General features: G+C 35.0%; 2 protein-coding genes across 4 annotated transcripts in view; one reads left to right on the top strand and one right to left on the bottom strand.

Moving 5' to 3' along the window:
* LOC145662781 (methyl farnesoate epoxidase-like) overlaps nucleotides 1-15,115 on the bottom strand; it is a 733,391-nt gene that overhangs the window by 465,552 nt on the left and 252,724 nt on the right. The gene's annotated exons all lie outside the window — the stretch shown is intronic.
* Nucleotides 1,790-15,115, top strand: part of LOC145662780 (uncharacterized) — a 114,231-nt gene continuing 100,905 nt past the window's right edge. For all 3 annotated transcript variants that reach the window (XR_014127104.1, XR_014127105.1, XM_081728653.1), the window contains exon 1: nucleotides 1,790-2,076. The gene's annotated coding sequence lies outside the window, so the exon portion shown is untranslated. The remainder of the gene's footprint in view (nucleotides 2,077-15,115) is intronic.

Genomic DNA, 15,115 nt, shown 5'->3' with positions numbered 1-15,115 from the left:
TCGTTACACGTAAAATTAAAATAAAAATTAGTTATATGAACTACACAGTGGTCATTAAGAATGAACTATTCCGAAATGAAATACATATCCATTAGAAAATTTATACTTCCAAACTACCAAATGATTTTTTATTTATTTATTGACAACATAATATCGTGTTGTGCCTTTAAAGCAGAGATGTAATTGTTTAGTGACACGATACTAGTTGCTTCCATCTACTATCCAAAGTAGACAGGAATAAATTATACTAATATCTCCACCAACCTACTTAGTAGGATTTTGTATATCAACATGCGAAGGTGATTGATAAATTATAATCTAGGCATTTAACTTTAAATTATGCATTTATTGTCTTATAGTTTAAGTAGAGTTTGATGTCGGATGTTGTGACGTAGATTTAAGTAAAATAGTTAGATCACATTAATAAAGCTGTTGGCGAATCAGTCAATTTGAGAGTAACAGAGATGCATTACTACATACCTCGTTGTAAACTGAAGTCGAACTCCTGGACACGGAGTTCGTCGTCGATGTCCCACACACAGTGGATGGATCTCCACTGCAACACGCTGTTGTTCTATAGATGGATTCCCAAGAACTATCCTACTAACGTAGTTCCTGCGACTGATCAAATAACGTCTCTCCTGCGACTGATCCCTATTCAGTCCAACATTACCTTTCTATGTTAATTTTTCATTATGACGAATTTTGTTGTTCTCTTACCAAATTCTGCAGCTCATACATCTCTGTGCTGAAACTGTGCTGAAATCGCAGTTTCTGCATTTTCTCTCATTGACCAAATTCTCCAGACAGTTTACGTCTGCGATTTTCACAATTTTACCTAATTTTGATAATGTGTAATTGTGAACACAAATTTATACAGAGTTTACATTTTTCTTGTTGCTTCAGTATTTGTTTATATTCTTGTGACACTTGCAGACTCGTGTCTGTTACTTCATGAAAAACAACAATCATAAGCAGTATGTAACCTGATGTTATAATCTGTCTGTCTGCAACCTAATTAATTTCTCACAACAAGTTAATTTATAAACAATACTCCAATTTTCCTCTTTGTAGCCAATTAATAAAATTGAATGAATTTTGATATTAAAAATATTACTGAATTTTGGCATACCGTGACATGCCCCCACTTTAAACTGAGGCATCTCCGATGACGACTAGATCTTTTGAAAAAGATCGGCTTTTGGAGAACTTCCTGTATACAAAAATTTCCAAATTATTAATTCATATAACAGATTACAGATATAATTTTAAAATTGAAAGCCAAAATTGTAATGTTTTAGTTTGAGCAAAAAAAAATTGATGGTTGAAAATTCTTACGGTTTTTTTTTTCAAAAGTCCAATTAGTCCTTTTCATTTTATGAAGCAAAATATGTTAGATAGCAGTCCACTGCATTTACCTGCCATCTACCGTTGTAACACAGAACTACTTGAAGTCTTTACTGCCTTCAACATTTATCAACACGTTAACAATTGTTTCCATCCTAAGTCCTTTCTTAGGGAACTTCATAATGATGTATTTACATTGAAATTATACATTCACTCACACGATAATATATTTTTACGCACTTTCACTATTACTCTATATTGATTTCATCAAACACACCAATACACCAACACTAAAATAGCACCATTGTTCCAACAAACTTGACCTAAATTGAGTTACTGAGTTGGCAACTCAGTGTCAACTCTGTGTCAACGCTTTTATATTAAACTGTTGATGTTTGCAAAAATTAATTTTTCTTCTTCTCCTTCTCTTGTTTCCGCTCAACCTTGACCAACTCATGCATCCGTTCTACGTCTGAGAACGTCCTTTTCAAACACATATCGTTCCACGTCAAACCATGTCCACTCGGTTGAATCTTATTATTTACTGCACTAAGATTTATGCAATAATACACTCTCATTACTCAAATCATGAATTCACCTGTTATCAATTTGACCATTTTATTAGTAAAAATGTGCATTTTTAATCATGTGTTGTGCGATAATGTTACGTGTGTTACTGTGTTTTTTTTCATCCTTCACCATTATATAAATATCCTCTACTTGTTATTGGTAAGTAACCTAACTTTATTTTTTTTCTATTACTTGCTATTATTTATTAAATCTATACATTATTTATAATTCGACAAATTTCTTATTTTATCAAAAATGTTTTTATTACTATTATTATTTACGTGTCCCGTCACCTATTTTTTAGTTATTCCTATTATTAAGTTAATCATTTTATCACTATTCACTGTAAACAAAATATATTTATAGATTAGGGATTTGATCGATGCAGACTCGTATTTCCTCGAATCTGGGATTGGGCTTTTGAAGGTAAATTGCGGCCCTCCTCGCAATTTCATCTACAAATACCATTTTGAATACAGCTACTTAACTTATTTATTTAACTTTTGGTGTTTTCCTAGAACACTTATTAATACTATTTATTTATTTATTTATTTAATTTTTCAAAACTTATTTAATAATATTACAATTCAAATTTCCACTCTTCTTCATACTCCAAAATGTTTTATTATCTATTTATTTATTTAGTTCGACAAAATCGGGTATATCAATAAAATTGATAATTTATTATATTTAGATGTTATATCAATAATCAATAGCACATAAATCGTACTCTATAATTCTCAATTCTTGGTCATTAACTTCAACGTCTTTAGTCGCTGGCCTTGCAACATAAAAACTATTCAAGTTATCGTCAATTTCGGGTTTTAATTAATAATATAATAGTAATTAATAATATAATATAATCATAATCTTAATAATAATATAATGTTAATAATACTAAATAATAATTAATTTGCCAAATGGCCTAAACTTTGAAACGGCATCTATGATCATTTCTATAAACATGATTCTTCAATCCGTCTCTGAATGTTCTATAACACTTAAGGGTCACTCTGTAGACTGGATATAGCCAAGTCTTATTTTTCCCCTAAATTATTTCTTAGTAAGCTTACTTCATTTATTTCTTATTTCTATAGCTATAGCTCTCTATTGCTTACTTTTCATTATTACAACTAGTATATATTCTTGCTTACTTATTTATTTAGCTAGCTTTGTTCTTTTTCCTTATTAACATTAATAAAATATAACCATAATATAATATAATAATATAATAATAATAATTGTCATTTTCATGTATAATATTATTCTTCAAAATTAATCATAATCTTGATTGTCACATCCTTAAATAAATATCCATTATTCTATTTCTCTATTAAATTTGCTATCAATATCTATATTATCCTTATCTATTTTCTACTCTCTTTCTCTTTCCAGATCTTTCCATCTCTCCTCTTTCCTTCTCATTTTCTCATTCCTGAATTAAGTGTTCGTGATTAGTTTATTTTTCTACTTTTCCTATTTCTAGATCTTAACTATTCTAACTTAAAAGCTAGATAGAAAGCCTATTTCCTCTATTTCTATATTTCTTACACATCTAATTTCTTAATATTTAAACTCTACCTTTTACTAGTATGCCTAAATTACAATAAAAACAAGTCAAAATTTTGCTCTCTCAAGATCCTTGGCTAAATAAGTCAGATTCACAACTAAAAAATTTTCACCGCTTTGCAGAACAAGTGGGTAACTCTTTCCTTATCTGTACCGCCTTAATGCCGCCGAAGACTTATGTGTTATTTATAAATAAAAATTTTCGTGAGAGGTCTGGTAAACGCCCAATTCAACATTACGAAAATGTGAGTTCTTACCTACCTAGATTATTCTCTATCAAGATGTTTGCCTAATTATGTCAATATCTTTACTAAATTTTAAATAACTAATCACTAAACCTTAATTTCATCACTCATTTTTCTTTTTTTTTCATTCTATCTCGCCTCTTTTTTTTCTTATTTCTTTTTTTTCCTAGATAGCATTTTTACTCATAATTATATTCTTCTTCATTATCACATTATTTAGTCTTACTTAAAAATTTAAATCCTCTTTTATTTAATAACTTACGTTTATTATGCCGTAAAGGCATCTTACTTGTTAAATTAAATTACAATATCTACTTATTTTAACTTCATTTTTAGTGCTATAAATAATTACTAAACCCATTTAATTCTTACTAAAAATACTAATATGAAAATCCTTAACCCTTTGACTTAACTTATCGTTATAACTATTCTTAATACTAATTAACCTATTATTTACAATTACTATGACTATCTTTATCTATAATATTACTATACTAATTAAATACTACCTAATCCCATACTATAAATATTAAAACTTATAATTACTAAACTCTATATACATCCTAATCATATCCTAATAAATCCTTAATCTACACTTGTACTAAACTTAAAATCTACTTTTTCGCTTCTTATTCCTTTCTAAAAAGAAACTAGCAAATGCCGCTAAATCTAACAATCGATTCTCTCGAGATATTACGATTTTTTATCTCTTCTCCAAAGAACCAAAAGTTCCGACCAGATCTGCAATTTGAATTGCATTGGAACACTCGAAAGTGTTCCTAAACCGCTCCAACCATGTGTCAACCCTGGTCTGATCTACACATTCTCTGAAAATTGCACATATTTCATATGTCAGGTCATCCGACTTTAACACAAAGAACGTTGCATTCTTCAAACTTAATGAAACTTCAACCACTCCTGACACTACCGCCAGAAAGTGTCTTCGGTACCCTAATTCCAAAACATTCTTCACATCAAAATTTTTCTGTTTAAAATTAACCATGAACCACCTTTGCTTTTTCCAAATTTGAATGTTATCTCTAAATATTTTTTCTGTGGCTGAACTATAGGTCGGGCCATACTCCGTGAAACTCCGAAGCACCCCTAGATCTAGCTTATAGTATCTACTTGACGAAAACATTGTGGCCGGTTTGCCATCATCCTGCAAAACCGGATAATGCTCCCTGTGATTATTAATTAGAGATAACATGTTTTAACCTTGCTCTAATTCTTATACACTATTGAAATGCTAATACGGGTGGGTGGTGTGGTTTAATCTATTTTCTTTTGTAACTACCTGATTATTTAAACCTAACGCATGTGTACGACAATTTAATATCATGGATTTAGCGCTTGACTTTTGAATTCTCTACAAATTACTTTTGGCGTACGAAAAGTTGTAACTTATCTGGAATCGAACCAGTATCTCCGCCATGTCAACTTATTATCGCGTCGGGGATTGAACCAACTTTCGCTTTCCACCATACTAATGATAGACCTCGCTTTACTAGGATCGCTACACGGCATAAGCCTCACAGCATACTCCACCATGACAACATAATATCGATCCGGGGATCGAACCTAAAATCGCCTCCACCATTTCAACAATGGGTAATCTAAAACTTTAAAATACTATACCTCCCGAGAATCGAACCAACGGTCGCCTCCACCATTTCAATGGTGGGTAATTAAAACTTTAAAATGCTAGACCTCCCGGGAATCGAGCCAAAGGTCGCATCCACCATTTCAACCTCCTTTCGGGAGCGTATATCAACTTAATCAATAATTAGTATGCGAAGGAGATTGAATAAATTAGAATATGAGCGTTTAACTTTAAATTATGCATTTATTGTCTTATAGTTTAAGTAGAGTTTGATGTCGGATGTTGTGATGTAGATTTAAGTAAAATAGTTAGATCACATTAATAAACCTGTTGGCGAATCAGTCAATTTGAGAGTAACAGAGATGCATTACTACATACCTCGTTGTAAACAGGAGTCGAACTCCTGGACACGGAGTTCGTCGTCGATGTCCCACACACAGTGGATGGATCTCCACTGCAACACGCTGTTGTTCTATAGATGGATTCCCAAGAACTATCCTACTAACGTAATTCCTGCGACTGATCAAATAACGTCTCTCCTGCGACTGATCCCTATTCAGTCCAACATTACCTTTTTATGTTAATTTTTCATTATGACGAATTTTGTTGTTCTCTTACCAAATTCTGCAGCCCATACATCTCTGTGCTGAAACTGTGCTGAAATCGCAGTTTCTGCATTTTCTCTCATTGACCAAATTCTCCAGACAGTTTACGTCTGCGATTTTCACAATTTTACCTAATTTTGATAATGTGTAATTGTGAACACAAATTTATACAGAGTTTACATTTTTCTTGTTGCTTCAGTATTTGTTTATATTCTTGTGACACTTGCAGACTCGTGTCTGTTACTTCATGAAAAACAACAATCATGAGCAGTATGTAACCTGATGTTATAATCTGTCTGTCTGCAACCTAATTAATTTCTCACAACAAGTTAATTTATAAACAATACTCCAATTTTCCTCTTTGTAGCCAATTAATAAAATTGAATGAATTTTGATATTAAAAATATTACTGAATTTTGGCATACCGTGACATTATTTATTTATTTATTTTACGAAAATTACCGTTAAGTAGAAATCATCTAACAATATGAAGAAGAAAACTGTAGAAACTGTTTATGGACTAGAAGAGATAACACTTAGCCCTTGTTTTTTAAATATTTTTTTTCTTTTTACCTAACTACGAGTATATTTTTCTTTATTTCAAAAGCAACGAAGTCGAAGTTTTATGAAAATGATATGAAATAAAATCTTTCTGTTTAACATCCCATGATTATGTACTTTAAGCTAAGGAAAACAATGATTAAAGCAAGTGAATGAAAATGAAAAATTGATGAAATGAGAAAGTTGTAGGAAATGGGAGTATCCCGAGGAAATCCACGAACATAATGTTGTTCACCACAAGCTTACTTGACCGGGGTTCAAACCAGGAACCACCACAACAGAGGTAAGTGATCTACCGCTTAACCACTGTGCCTCCTACAAAGGTTTATGAAGAGTCAATATTTACAAGATGAGTACATTAATGTATAGTTCGTGGCATTGGCATACAATCTACGTATAGCTATAGGTACAGTCAGCGACAGTAGAAACTGGAGGTTGGATACATAAGAAATGATAGCTTTTTCCAGTAGGAGAATAGTTTCACTCGATGTCTGATAGTTGGACAACCAACATGACAGCAAATACGTGCCCGAAAACATAACATGCCAGGATATTCCTCCATTTGGAGGAAAAAGTATTACTATCTGAGAGCATCACTTAGAGAAACAACCACGAGATAAATCTGCAGAAAATCCATTCACTTTAAGATCAAAGAGATAGGAATTAATGCAAAGGAAACGAAAACAATAATACGCATCATGCAGAGACCGAAAAAGTATGGAAAGCTAAACAAAATGAGAAAAGAAGGAAAGAGGGAAAGGAAAGAGCAAAAGACATGGGAATAAATTAAAATTTAACACTTAAGGATAAACAGTGTCCGTCTTTCCCCCTGACCCCATCGTGGGTTTTCTCCCTTCATAGGATAAATCTCTTTCAGTATCAAACGCGAACATCATTTATAGCGTTGAAAAAAATTAACTCAGTCTAGGCCGAGACTCGAACCCCACACCCTTAGAATGACAGTCTCACGCGGTATGCACTTACCTACACAGGCTCTATGTATAAACCAGCTCTTACCCGCGCTGTTATCAAACGTGTTAAATCAGCCATTGTCGGTGAATCACCCCAGTTCCATTTGAAGTTTAAATTTTATTTACCTCACTTAGCCATCTATGGGTAGCAGTCCCCTTGCTTTCATAAAAAACATTTGTTCTGTAGATTAAAATCAAGAATAAATTAATCTGTACTCTTGGGAGCTTACTGGTGCACCAACATATCTATCTATCTATCTATCTATCTATCTATCTATCTATCTATCTATATATATGTGTGTGTGTGTGTGTGTGTGTATGTGTATGTGTGTGTGTGTGTGTGTGTGTGTGTCGAATTGATTTTGGATTAAAAGAGCGACTTCGTAAATTTACGGAACGCGTGTTAACACGACAGTAAGGACATCTCGTAACGTTGTTAGGTAACACACGCAGTGTAAATAAAGTTTCAAAACCAGAAGTCGGAAGATATGCCGTGGGTAAGTCGGTAATACGTCTGCTTGCTGAGTGCAGAAATTCGGGTTCAAATCTTGGCTGTTACGTTTTTTTTTATTTTTGTTCCGTTGAAAATACATTTCTATATTTTTGCGTTTGAAATTGCTTTCTTTCATTTTTTGTAGATTATCTTAAATTAGTGAAGGCCAAGTAAGGTCAGATTACATATATGTCTGCTTTATCTGTGTGTACAGTCCAGAGATGGAGTGAGTCAATTGGGTCAAGATTTGTGAGTAGGTCAGTGGATCGTGGGTCAACAGGACGTGACTAACTGTGACACACCACCCCCCGTGACCTCTCTGACTCACACTGACCCTACGTTTTAAATTTTAAAGTCTCCCTCTTTATTCGGCCTCCCTCCTTATTATTAAATTCAATGTATAGATAATTATTGAGTTGAGTTGATTTTGAGTTTAGCGCCCTTTTCAGCAGCGAGGCTATATGAGACGGGACCTACTGATTAACATAGAAACCGAAAAACGTGAGCTCCCGTTGGGAATCAAACCAGGGTCTTCCACGCCACAGGTATATAATAGTGTCTTATATAGCAGTTAATATTCTTGCTATAAAGTATCAAATAACTAAACATTTGATGTAAATAAATGAGAAACCTAAAATATTGCAGATTACTGCAATTGCGATTTAATTCAATTTAAGCATTATACATCCATATGATTGTTAAAGTTGCTTTATAAAGATGCAGATTATGAATTATAGTAATTTTTTCAATGAAATGAAATTAAATTAAGTTTGACGTCCCATGCTTATGTCGGCTAGGTAAAGGAGACGGTGATGATGAGAAGTGAACGAAAATTGTGCAACGATGTAGGTAGGAGGAAACAGGAGAATCCTGAAGAAACGAACGCACACGGTGTTTCTTCACCACAAATCTGACTTTGTGCAAGCTGGGATCGAACCAAGGACCCCATGCACCAGAGGTGAACACTCTACCACTAAGCCACTTTGGCCCTATGAAAAATACAACCATATTTATTCTCTCTCTCTCTCTCTCCATTTTTATATAGGTATCAGAAGCATGAATAATTTTCATTTTGGGGGGTGCGGTGGCTCAGTGGTAGAGCGTTCACCTCCGGTGCTTCGGGTCCCTAATTCGATCCCAGCTCGCGCCGTTTGGACTTTGTGGTGGACAAACGCCGTGCTGGTGGGTTTTCTCGGGGTTCTCCCGTTTCCTCCCACTTTCTTCATTCCACCATTTCACTCCTTTCTCATTATCACCGTCTCCTTTAGCCTAACCGGCATAACCATGGGACGTTAAACATAAAGATTTCATTTTATTTCAATTTTTGTTTTGAACGTATGGTTTCAAGTTGGTATTAAACTCAGAACTCTTATCTTAATGAGTTGAGTTGATTTGGAGTTTAACGTCTCTTTCAACAGCAAGACCATATATGACGTGGACATATTGATTAACGTAAAACCCGAACCATGTAAACTCCCGCCGTGTGGTGGTGATTGTGATTTTGAGTTTAACTGCCCGGTCAGCAGCGTGGCTATAGGAGACGTGGACCTACTGATTAACATGGAATACGAAACACATGAGCTCCCACCAGGAATCGAACCCGGGTCTCCCACGATAAAGTCGTGCGTACGCTAACTCCCACCGGGAATTGAAATCTGTTCTCATTGTAAGAATGTTAACGTTCCTTATTTTACCGATTTTTGTATAACTTCATGGACCAAATTTCACAGAAGTAAATCCCCACGGTAAGCAGGTTTGCATATCCAGACTCCTAAGTATGAAAACATTTACGCTCACTTCAACCTCAAACAATTCATGAATTGAAGAATAAAGGATAATATTCCCGATAAAGTATATGGTTTGAAAAATACCATATAGGAGAGGGACATATCAGTCCTTTCTGCTCATGGAGTTATTAAAACAGGATCATCGGGCAGTGGTCTTTACCATTGAAAGATATTGCTTCTAAAATATTTCCAAGTAACTTCCAATTTTCCATCTATGGGTAGCCGTCCCCTTGCTTATAAAAAACATTTGTTCTGTAAATTTAAAATCAAGAATGAATTAATCTGTACTCTTGGGTGCTCACTGGTGCACCAACATATCTATCTATCTATCTATCTATCTATCTATCTATCTATCTATATATATATATATATATATATATATATATATATATATATAAACATATATATATATATATATATATATATATATATATGTGTGTGTGTGTGTGTGTGTTTGTGTGTGTGTGTGTGTGTGTGTGTGTATGTGTGTGTGTGTCGAATTGATTTTGGATTAAAAGAGCGACTTCGTAAATTTACGGAACGCGTGTTAACACGACAGTAAGGACATCTCGTAACGTTGTTAGGTAACACACGCAGTGTAAATAAAGTTTCAAAACCAGAAGTCGGAAGATATGCCGTGGGTAAGTCGGTAAGACGTCTGCTTGCTGAGTGCAGAAATTCGGGTTCAAATCTTGGCTGTTACGTTTTTTTTTTTTTTTTTTTTTTTTTTTTTTTTTTTTTTTTTTTTTTTTTTTTTGTTCCGTTGAAAATACATTTCTATATTTTTGCGTTTGAAATTGCTTTCTTTCATTTTTTGTAGATTATCTTAAATTAGTGAAGGCCAAGTAAGGTCAGATTACATATATGTCTGCTTTATCTGTGTGTACAGTCCAGAGATGGAGTGAGTCAATTGGGTCAAGATTTGTGAGTAGGTCAGTGGATCGTGGGTCAACAGGACGTGACTAACTGTGACACACCACCCCCCGTGACCTCTCTGACTCACGCTGACCCTACGTTTTAAATTTTAAGGTCTCCCTCTTTATTCGGCCTCCCTCCTTCAAGGTCTCCCTCCTTATTATTAAATTCAATGTATAGATAATTATTAAGTTGAGTTGATTTAGAGTTTAGCGCCCTTTTCAGCAGCGAGGCTATATGAGACGGGACCTACTGATTAACATGTAATCCGAAACACATGAGCTCCCGTTGGAATCAAACCAGGGTCTCCCACGCCACAGTATATAATTTTGTTTTATATAGCAGTTAATATTCTTGCTATAAAGTATAAAGTTAAAGAAAACTTGTAGCTTCACGAAAGGCATTTGTTGGTCCTTCAAGGTCAACACAAGAACAAAAATGAAAAACTAATACTAGGTGTGCCTTTACAAGTGACTACTATGATAACAACAGAATGCTGCCTACGTTTAACATATTATGCCTCCGGGGGTTAGTAAAACGCTTAACTGTGTGAAAATCGCTGCACACAACAGGTCTTAGGAACACTCGCAAATACGTAAAATTGAAAGAACAGAAAATAGTGCATTTTTGAAATGAGCATACAATTCACACTTCACGCAAAGTTCCAATATGGGAAATCAGTCAATATCTTCAGTTGGAATTACTGAAAAAGACAGAAACTGGCTATTTAAAATTCCAAGTGTAAACCTGCGCTTGGAGCGATTCTATTAGCTATATCACAACGCATTTTCGTGAGTTGCCTCTGTGGTCAAGCGTGCTTAATAGCGCTGTTAAAGTTCTAGAACCGGAGGGCGGCGGTTCGAGCCTAAGTACAGTAATTTTTTTTTTCAAAATAGGGATGGCTTTTTAAAAGTATATATAAAGTTGTATTTTGAAGTGATTGTAAAACAAATTCAGATGAACTTTCACATTTCCAAGCTCACTCGTATTTATTCGCCATGTCCCAAATTTCACAGAAATAAATCCCTACGTTAAGCGGGTTTACATATCCAGACTCCTAACAAGGAAGGGTCACGCAGTGGCTCCGCTGAGATCCGAACGAGACAAATGTGTTTTCATTTGATATATTATAACTAGATAGATCCCAAAGTTATACGTGCCACCGAGCGGAATATCGTGAGTTACAATATATTTTGTAATGTAAGAACTACAAAGCTGGCAGAATATTTTGACCGAATCATTTGTTCGGAAACGGTTGGGTAAATGGAAAACTCGGATAATATGTATCCCGTCATTTTCAAGAACACACTTTTTCGGATAAAAAAGTTTGCCCAGGATCCTCGCAGGGTCCCACATGGGGTCCAACTCAAAATTTTCAAATGACAAGAGGGATTAAGTAGCACATCGTTTGAAAGCTGTTGCAAAATGAAAGAAGATGCAGCAAGTCTCGACTCTCTACAACAACCCTGTGCAAAATGGCGGAGGGTCAAAATGTAAACAGAAACTTAATTGAAAAGTCAATGGTCACCCCTATAAATCGGAAACGGTGAAAAATGTGAAAATAGGAAAGGAAGTCTGGCATTATTTTCAAAGTACAACAATTTAAGGTAAAACGTCTTGTCCCAGGGTCCCCACATGGTCCCAGGTGGGGTCCAACTAAAAAGTTTCAAATGGCAAGAGGGGTTAAGTAGCTCATCGTTTGCAAGATCTTCTTAAATGAAAGTAGATGGAGCAAGTCTCTACTCTCTACGACAACTCTGTCCAAAATTGCGGCGGGTCAAAAAGTAATCAAAAGCTTATTTGATAAACTATGGCCACCTCGAATCCAAGATGGCCGGTTAAAACTTATGTCGTTCATAACAGTACAAATTTAAATCTCTATTTTTCTCTATTATATATTTAGAAACAATAGGAAGATTAAAGAACAATTGAATTTCGATTCACCTCAACTATAATTTCATTCGGTAACAACACATATATGTTTTGTTTGGTTCCCTCGCCATCATTTACTTTAATATAACGAATAAGCGATGAACACACAACTCTGACTTCCTCTAATTTTGTCATACGTAGTTCATGCATAAAGGACTTGCTGCACCAGTAGGTGGGTGGCTCTATTGTAATTCGTAACTGCGCATTCGTGGCGGTTACATTTGTATGTCATTCGTTGGTTTGATCACAATACTCCAAGCAATACCAAATATACAAAAAAAAAAAAAAAAAAAAATCATTTGCAAGATTGGCGAGTAGTACCAAACCATGTGTAAGTCATTTCAGATTTCGAGTTGCGCCAAACTTTGTTGGTTTAATTACGGTATTCCAAGAAATAACATATTTATATACAAACTCATTTTTCACGCTGGCAGCCATATTGGATTACCTCCAACACCAGTGGTTTGAGCTGGACATGCGTTCGATACATACTATGGCATTTTGAACTCAAGATGTTTCGTTTTTTGAACATTTCGCATCTTTTCGTCATCCACTGATCAACATTCATGCCAAATTTGGTTTTCCTAGCTTCAGCAGTTTGGTATGCCTATCCTTTCGATATAGGTTTTAAGCTGTCTCTTGGATTCAAGGTGGCCATAGATTTTCAATTAAGCTTTTGCTTATATTTTTACCCGCCGCAATTTTTGACAGGATTGTCGGAGAAAGTCGAGACGTGCTCCATCTTCTTTCACTTAACAAGAGCTTTCAAACGATGTCCTACCTCTCTTGCCATTTGAAACTTTTTAGTTGGACTCCACCTGGGACCATGTGGGGACCCTGGAACAAGACATTTTCACGTTGTGCTTTGAAAATAATGCCACGCTTTCTTTCCTGTTTCCACATTTGTTTTACCGTTTCCGATTTATAGGGGTAGTCATGGACTTTCCAATTAAGATTTTGTTTACACTTTGACCCGTCGCCCTTTTGCACACGGTTGTTGTAGAGAGTCGAGACTTGCTGCATTTTCTTTCATTTTACAACAGATTTCAAATAATATGCCACTTAACCCCCCTTGCCATTTGAAAATTTTGAGTTGGACCCCATCTGGGACCCCGCGGGGGACCCTGGGGCATTTTTTTCTTACCACAAAAAGTTTCTCGTTGAAAATGGTGGGATAAGTGTTGGCAGAGTTTTTCACTTACTCAACCATTTCCGAACAAATGACGGTTCAAACTATTCTGCATGGTAATTTTTTGTAGTTCTTACATTACAAAATATGTTGTAACTCACGATATTCCGCCCGGTGGCACGTATAACTTTGGGATCCATCTAGTTATAACATATAAAATGCAAACACAATGGTCTCGTTCCGATCTCAGCGGAGCCACTGCGTGACCCTTCCTTGTAAGTGTGAAAACATTTACGTTCACTCCAACCTCAATCATTTCATGAATTCAACCTGCTTTACATATGTTATTAGGACGTAAAATTGAATGTGATTTATTCTACAAACACTTTTATACATTGCAAGAGCTGTGACGTCTAAATATTCACTGAGAACTCATAGTCGTATCGCAATAAACAAAAGCGAGTATGGGACAGTAAACTGCTTTCACAAAGGTTAAAAGAAAGCCTCCAAAAGCATGCAAAATGGTCGAGTGGTTTAGGTCGATACTCTATCAATCATATGTTTGTGTTTTAAAACCCGATAATAAGTTTCTCTAAGTGTCTTCCTATTTTCATTTGGAGGCGGAAAACATTTCTTTGAATAACTCATTGAAAACTTCTTTTGTTTCAAATTCGGCTAAGACGGAACAATATATCAATTGCAAATCTAAAATCCATAGCTGAAAACAAAATATAAAGTATGTTTTCCCATTATTATCCTCCGATTTGTAACGAGACCCGGGTTCGATTCCCGGAGGGAGTTCATGTGGTTCGGATTCCACCTTAATCAGTAGGTCCCCGTCTCATATAGCCTCGCTGCTGAACGGGACGTAAAACTCAAAATCAATCAATCAATCTCCAAGAGAGAGAAATAAAAAAAGTTTTTTTTGGTAAATTCTAGTTCAAAGTTCGAAGCACTTGCTTTTGCACGTGATTTTTTGTTTCTTTTTTCAGGGAACAGAAAAGTTCTGGCGCCTAAGAAATTATACCATATAATATTGCAAATTTGCAAGTGGATGTATTTACATTGCAATTTGTGGTAATAAAGATATTATGATTAGAAAACAATATTGTAATAAGTAAGTTTAATTTCTTCATCCATCGCCAGTCTTAGGGGCCCCTTATACCTCGCCGCCCCCCGAATATCGATATCGAAAATTTCGAATGATATATTCATGTCCATATATTCGCGATATCGAATGTTGATATATGATAATATATATATATATATCGACGATAGCGATTTATCGACATATCACAGGCCCAGGTCCGAGAAGTGATGCTTGAAATATACTGGAATCAACAATCAAATTCTAAATAAGTTCCCCATTTCCCTATTCAATGTTGAGG

Source organism: Thermobia domestica, chromosome 10, assembly GCF_964235325.1.
Source record: "Thermobia domestica chromosome 10, izTheDome1.hap1.1, whole genome shotgun sequence".
Classification (NCBI taxonomy): domain Eukaryota; kingdom Metazoa; phylum Arthropoda; class Insecta; order Zygentoma; family Lepismatidae; genus Thermobia; species Thermobia domestica.
This window is presented reverse-complemented; position numbering and strand designations above follow the sequence as displayed.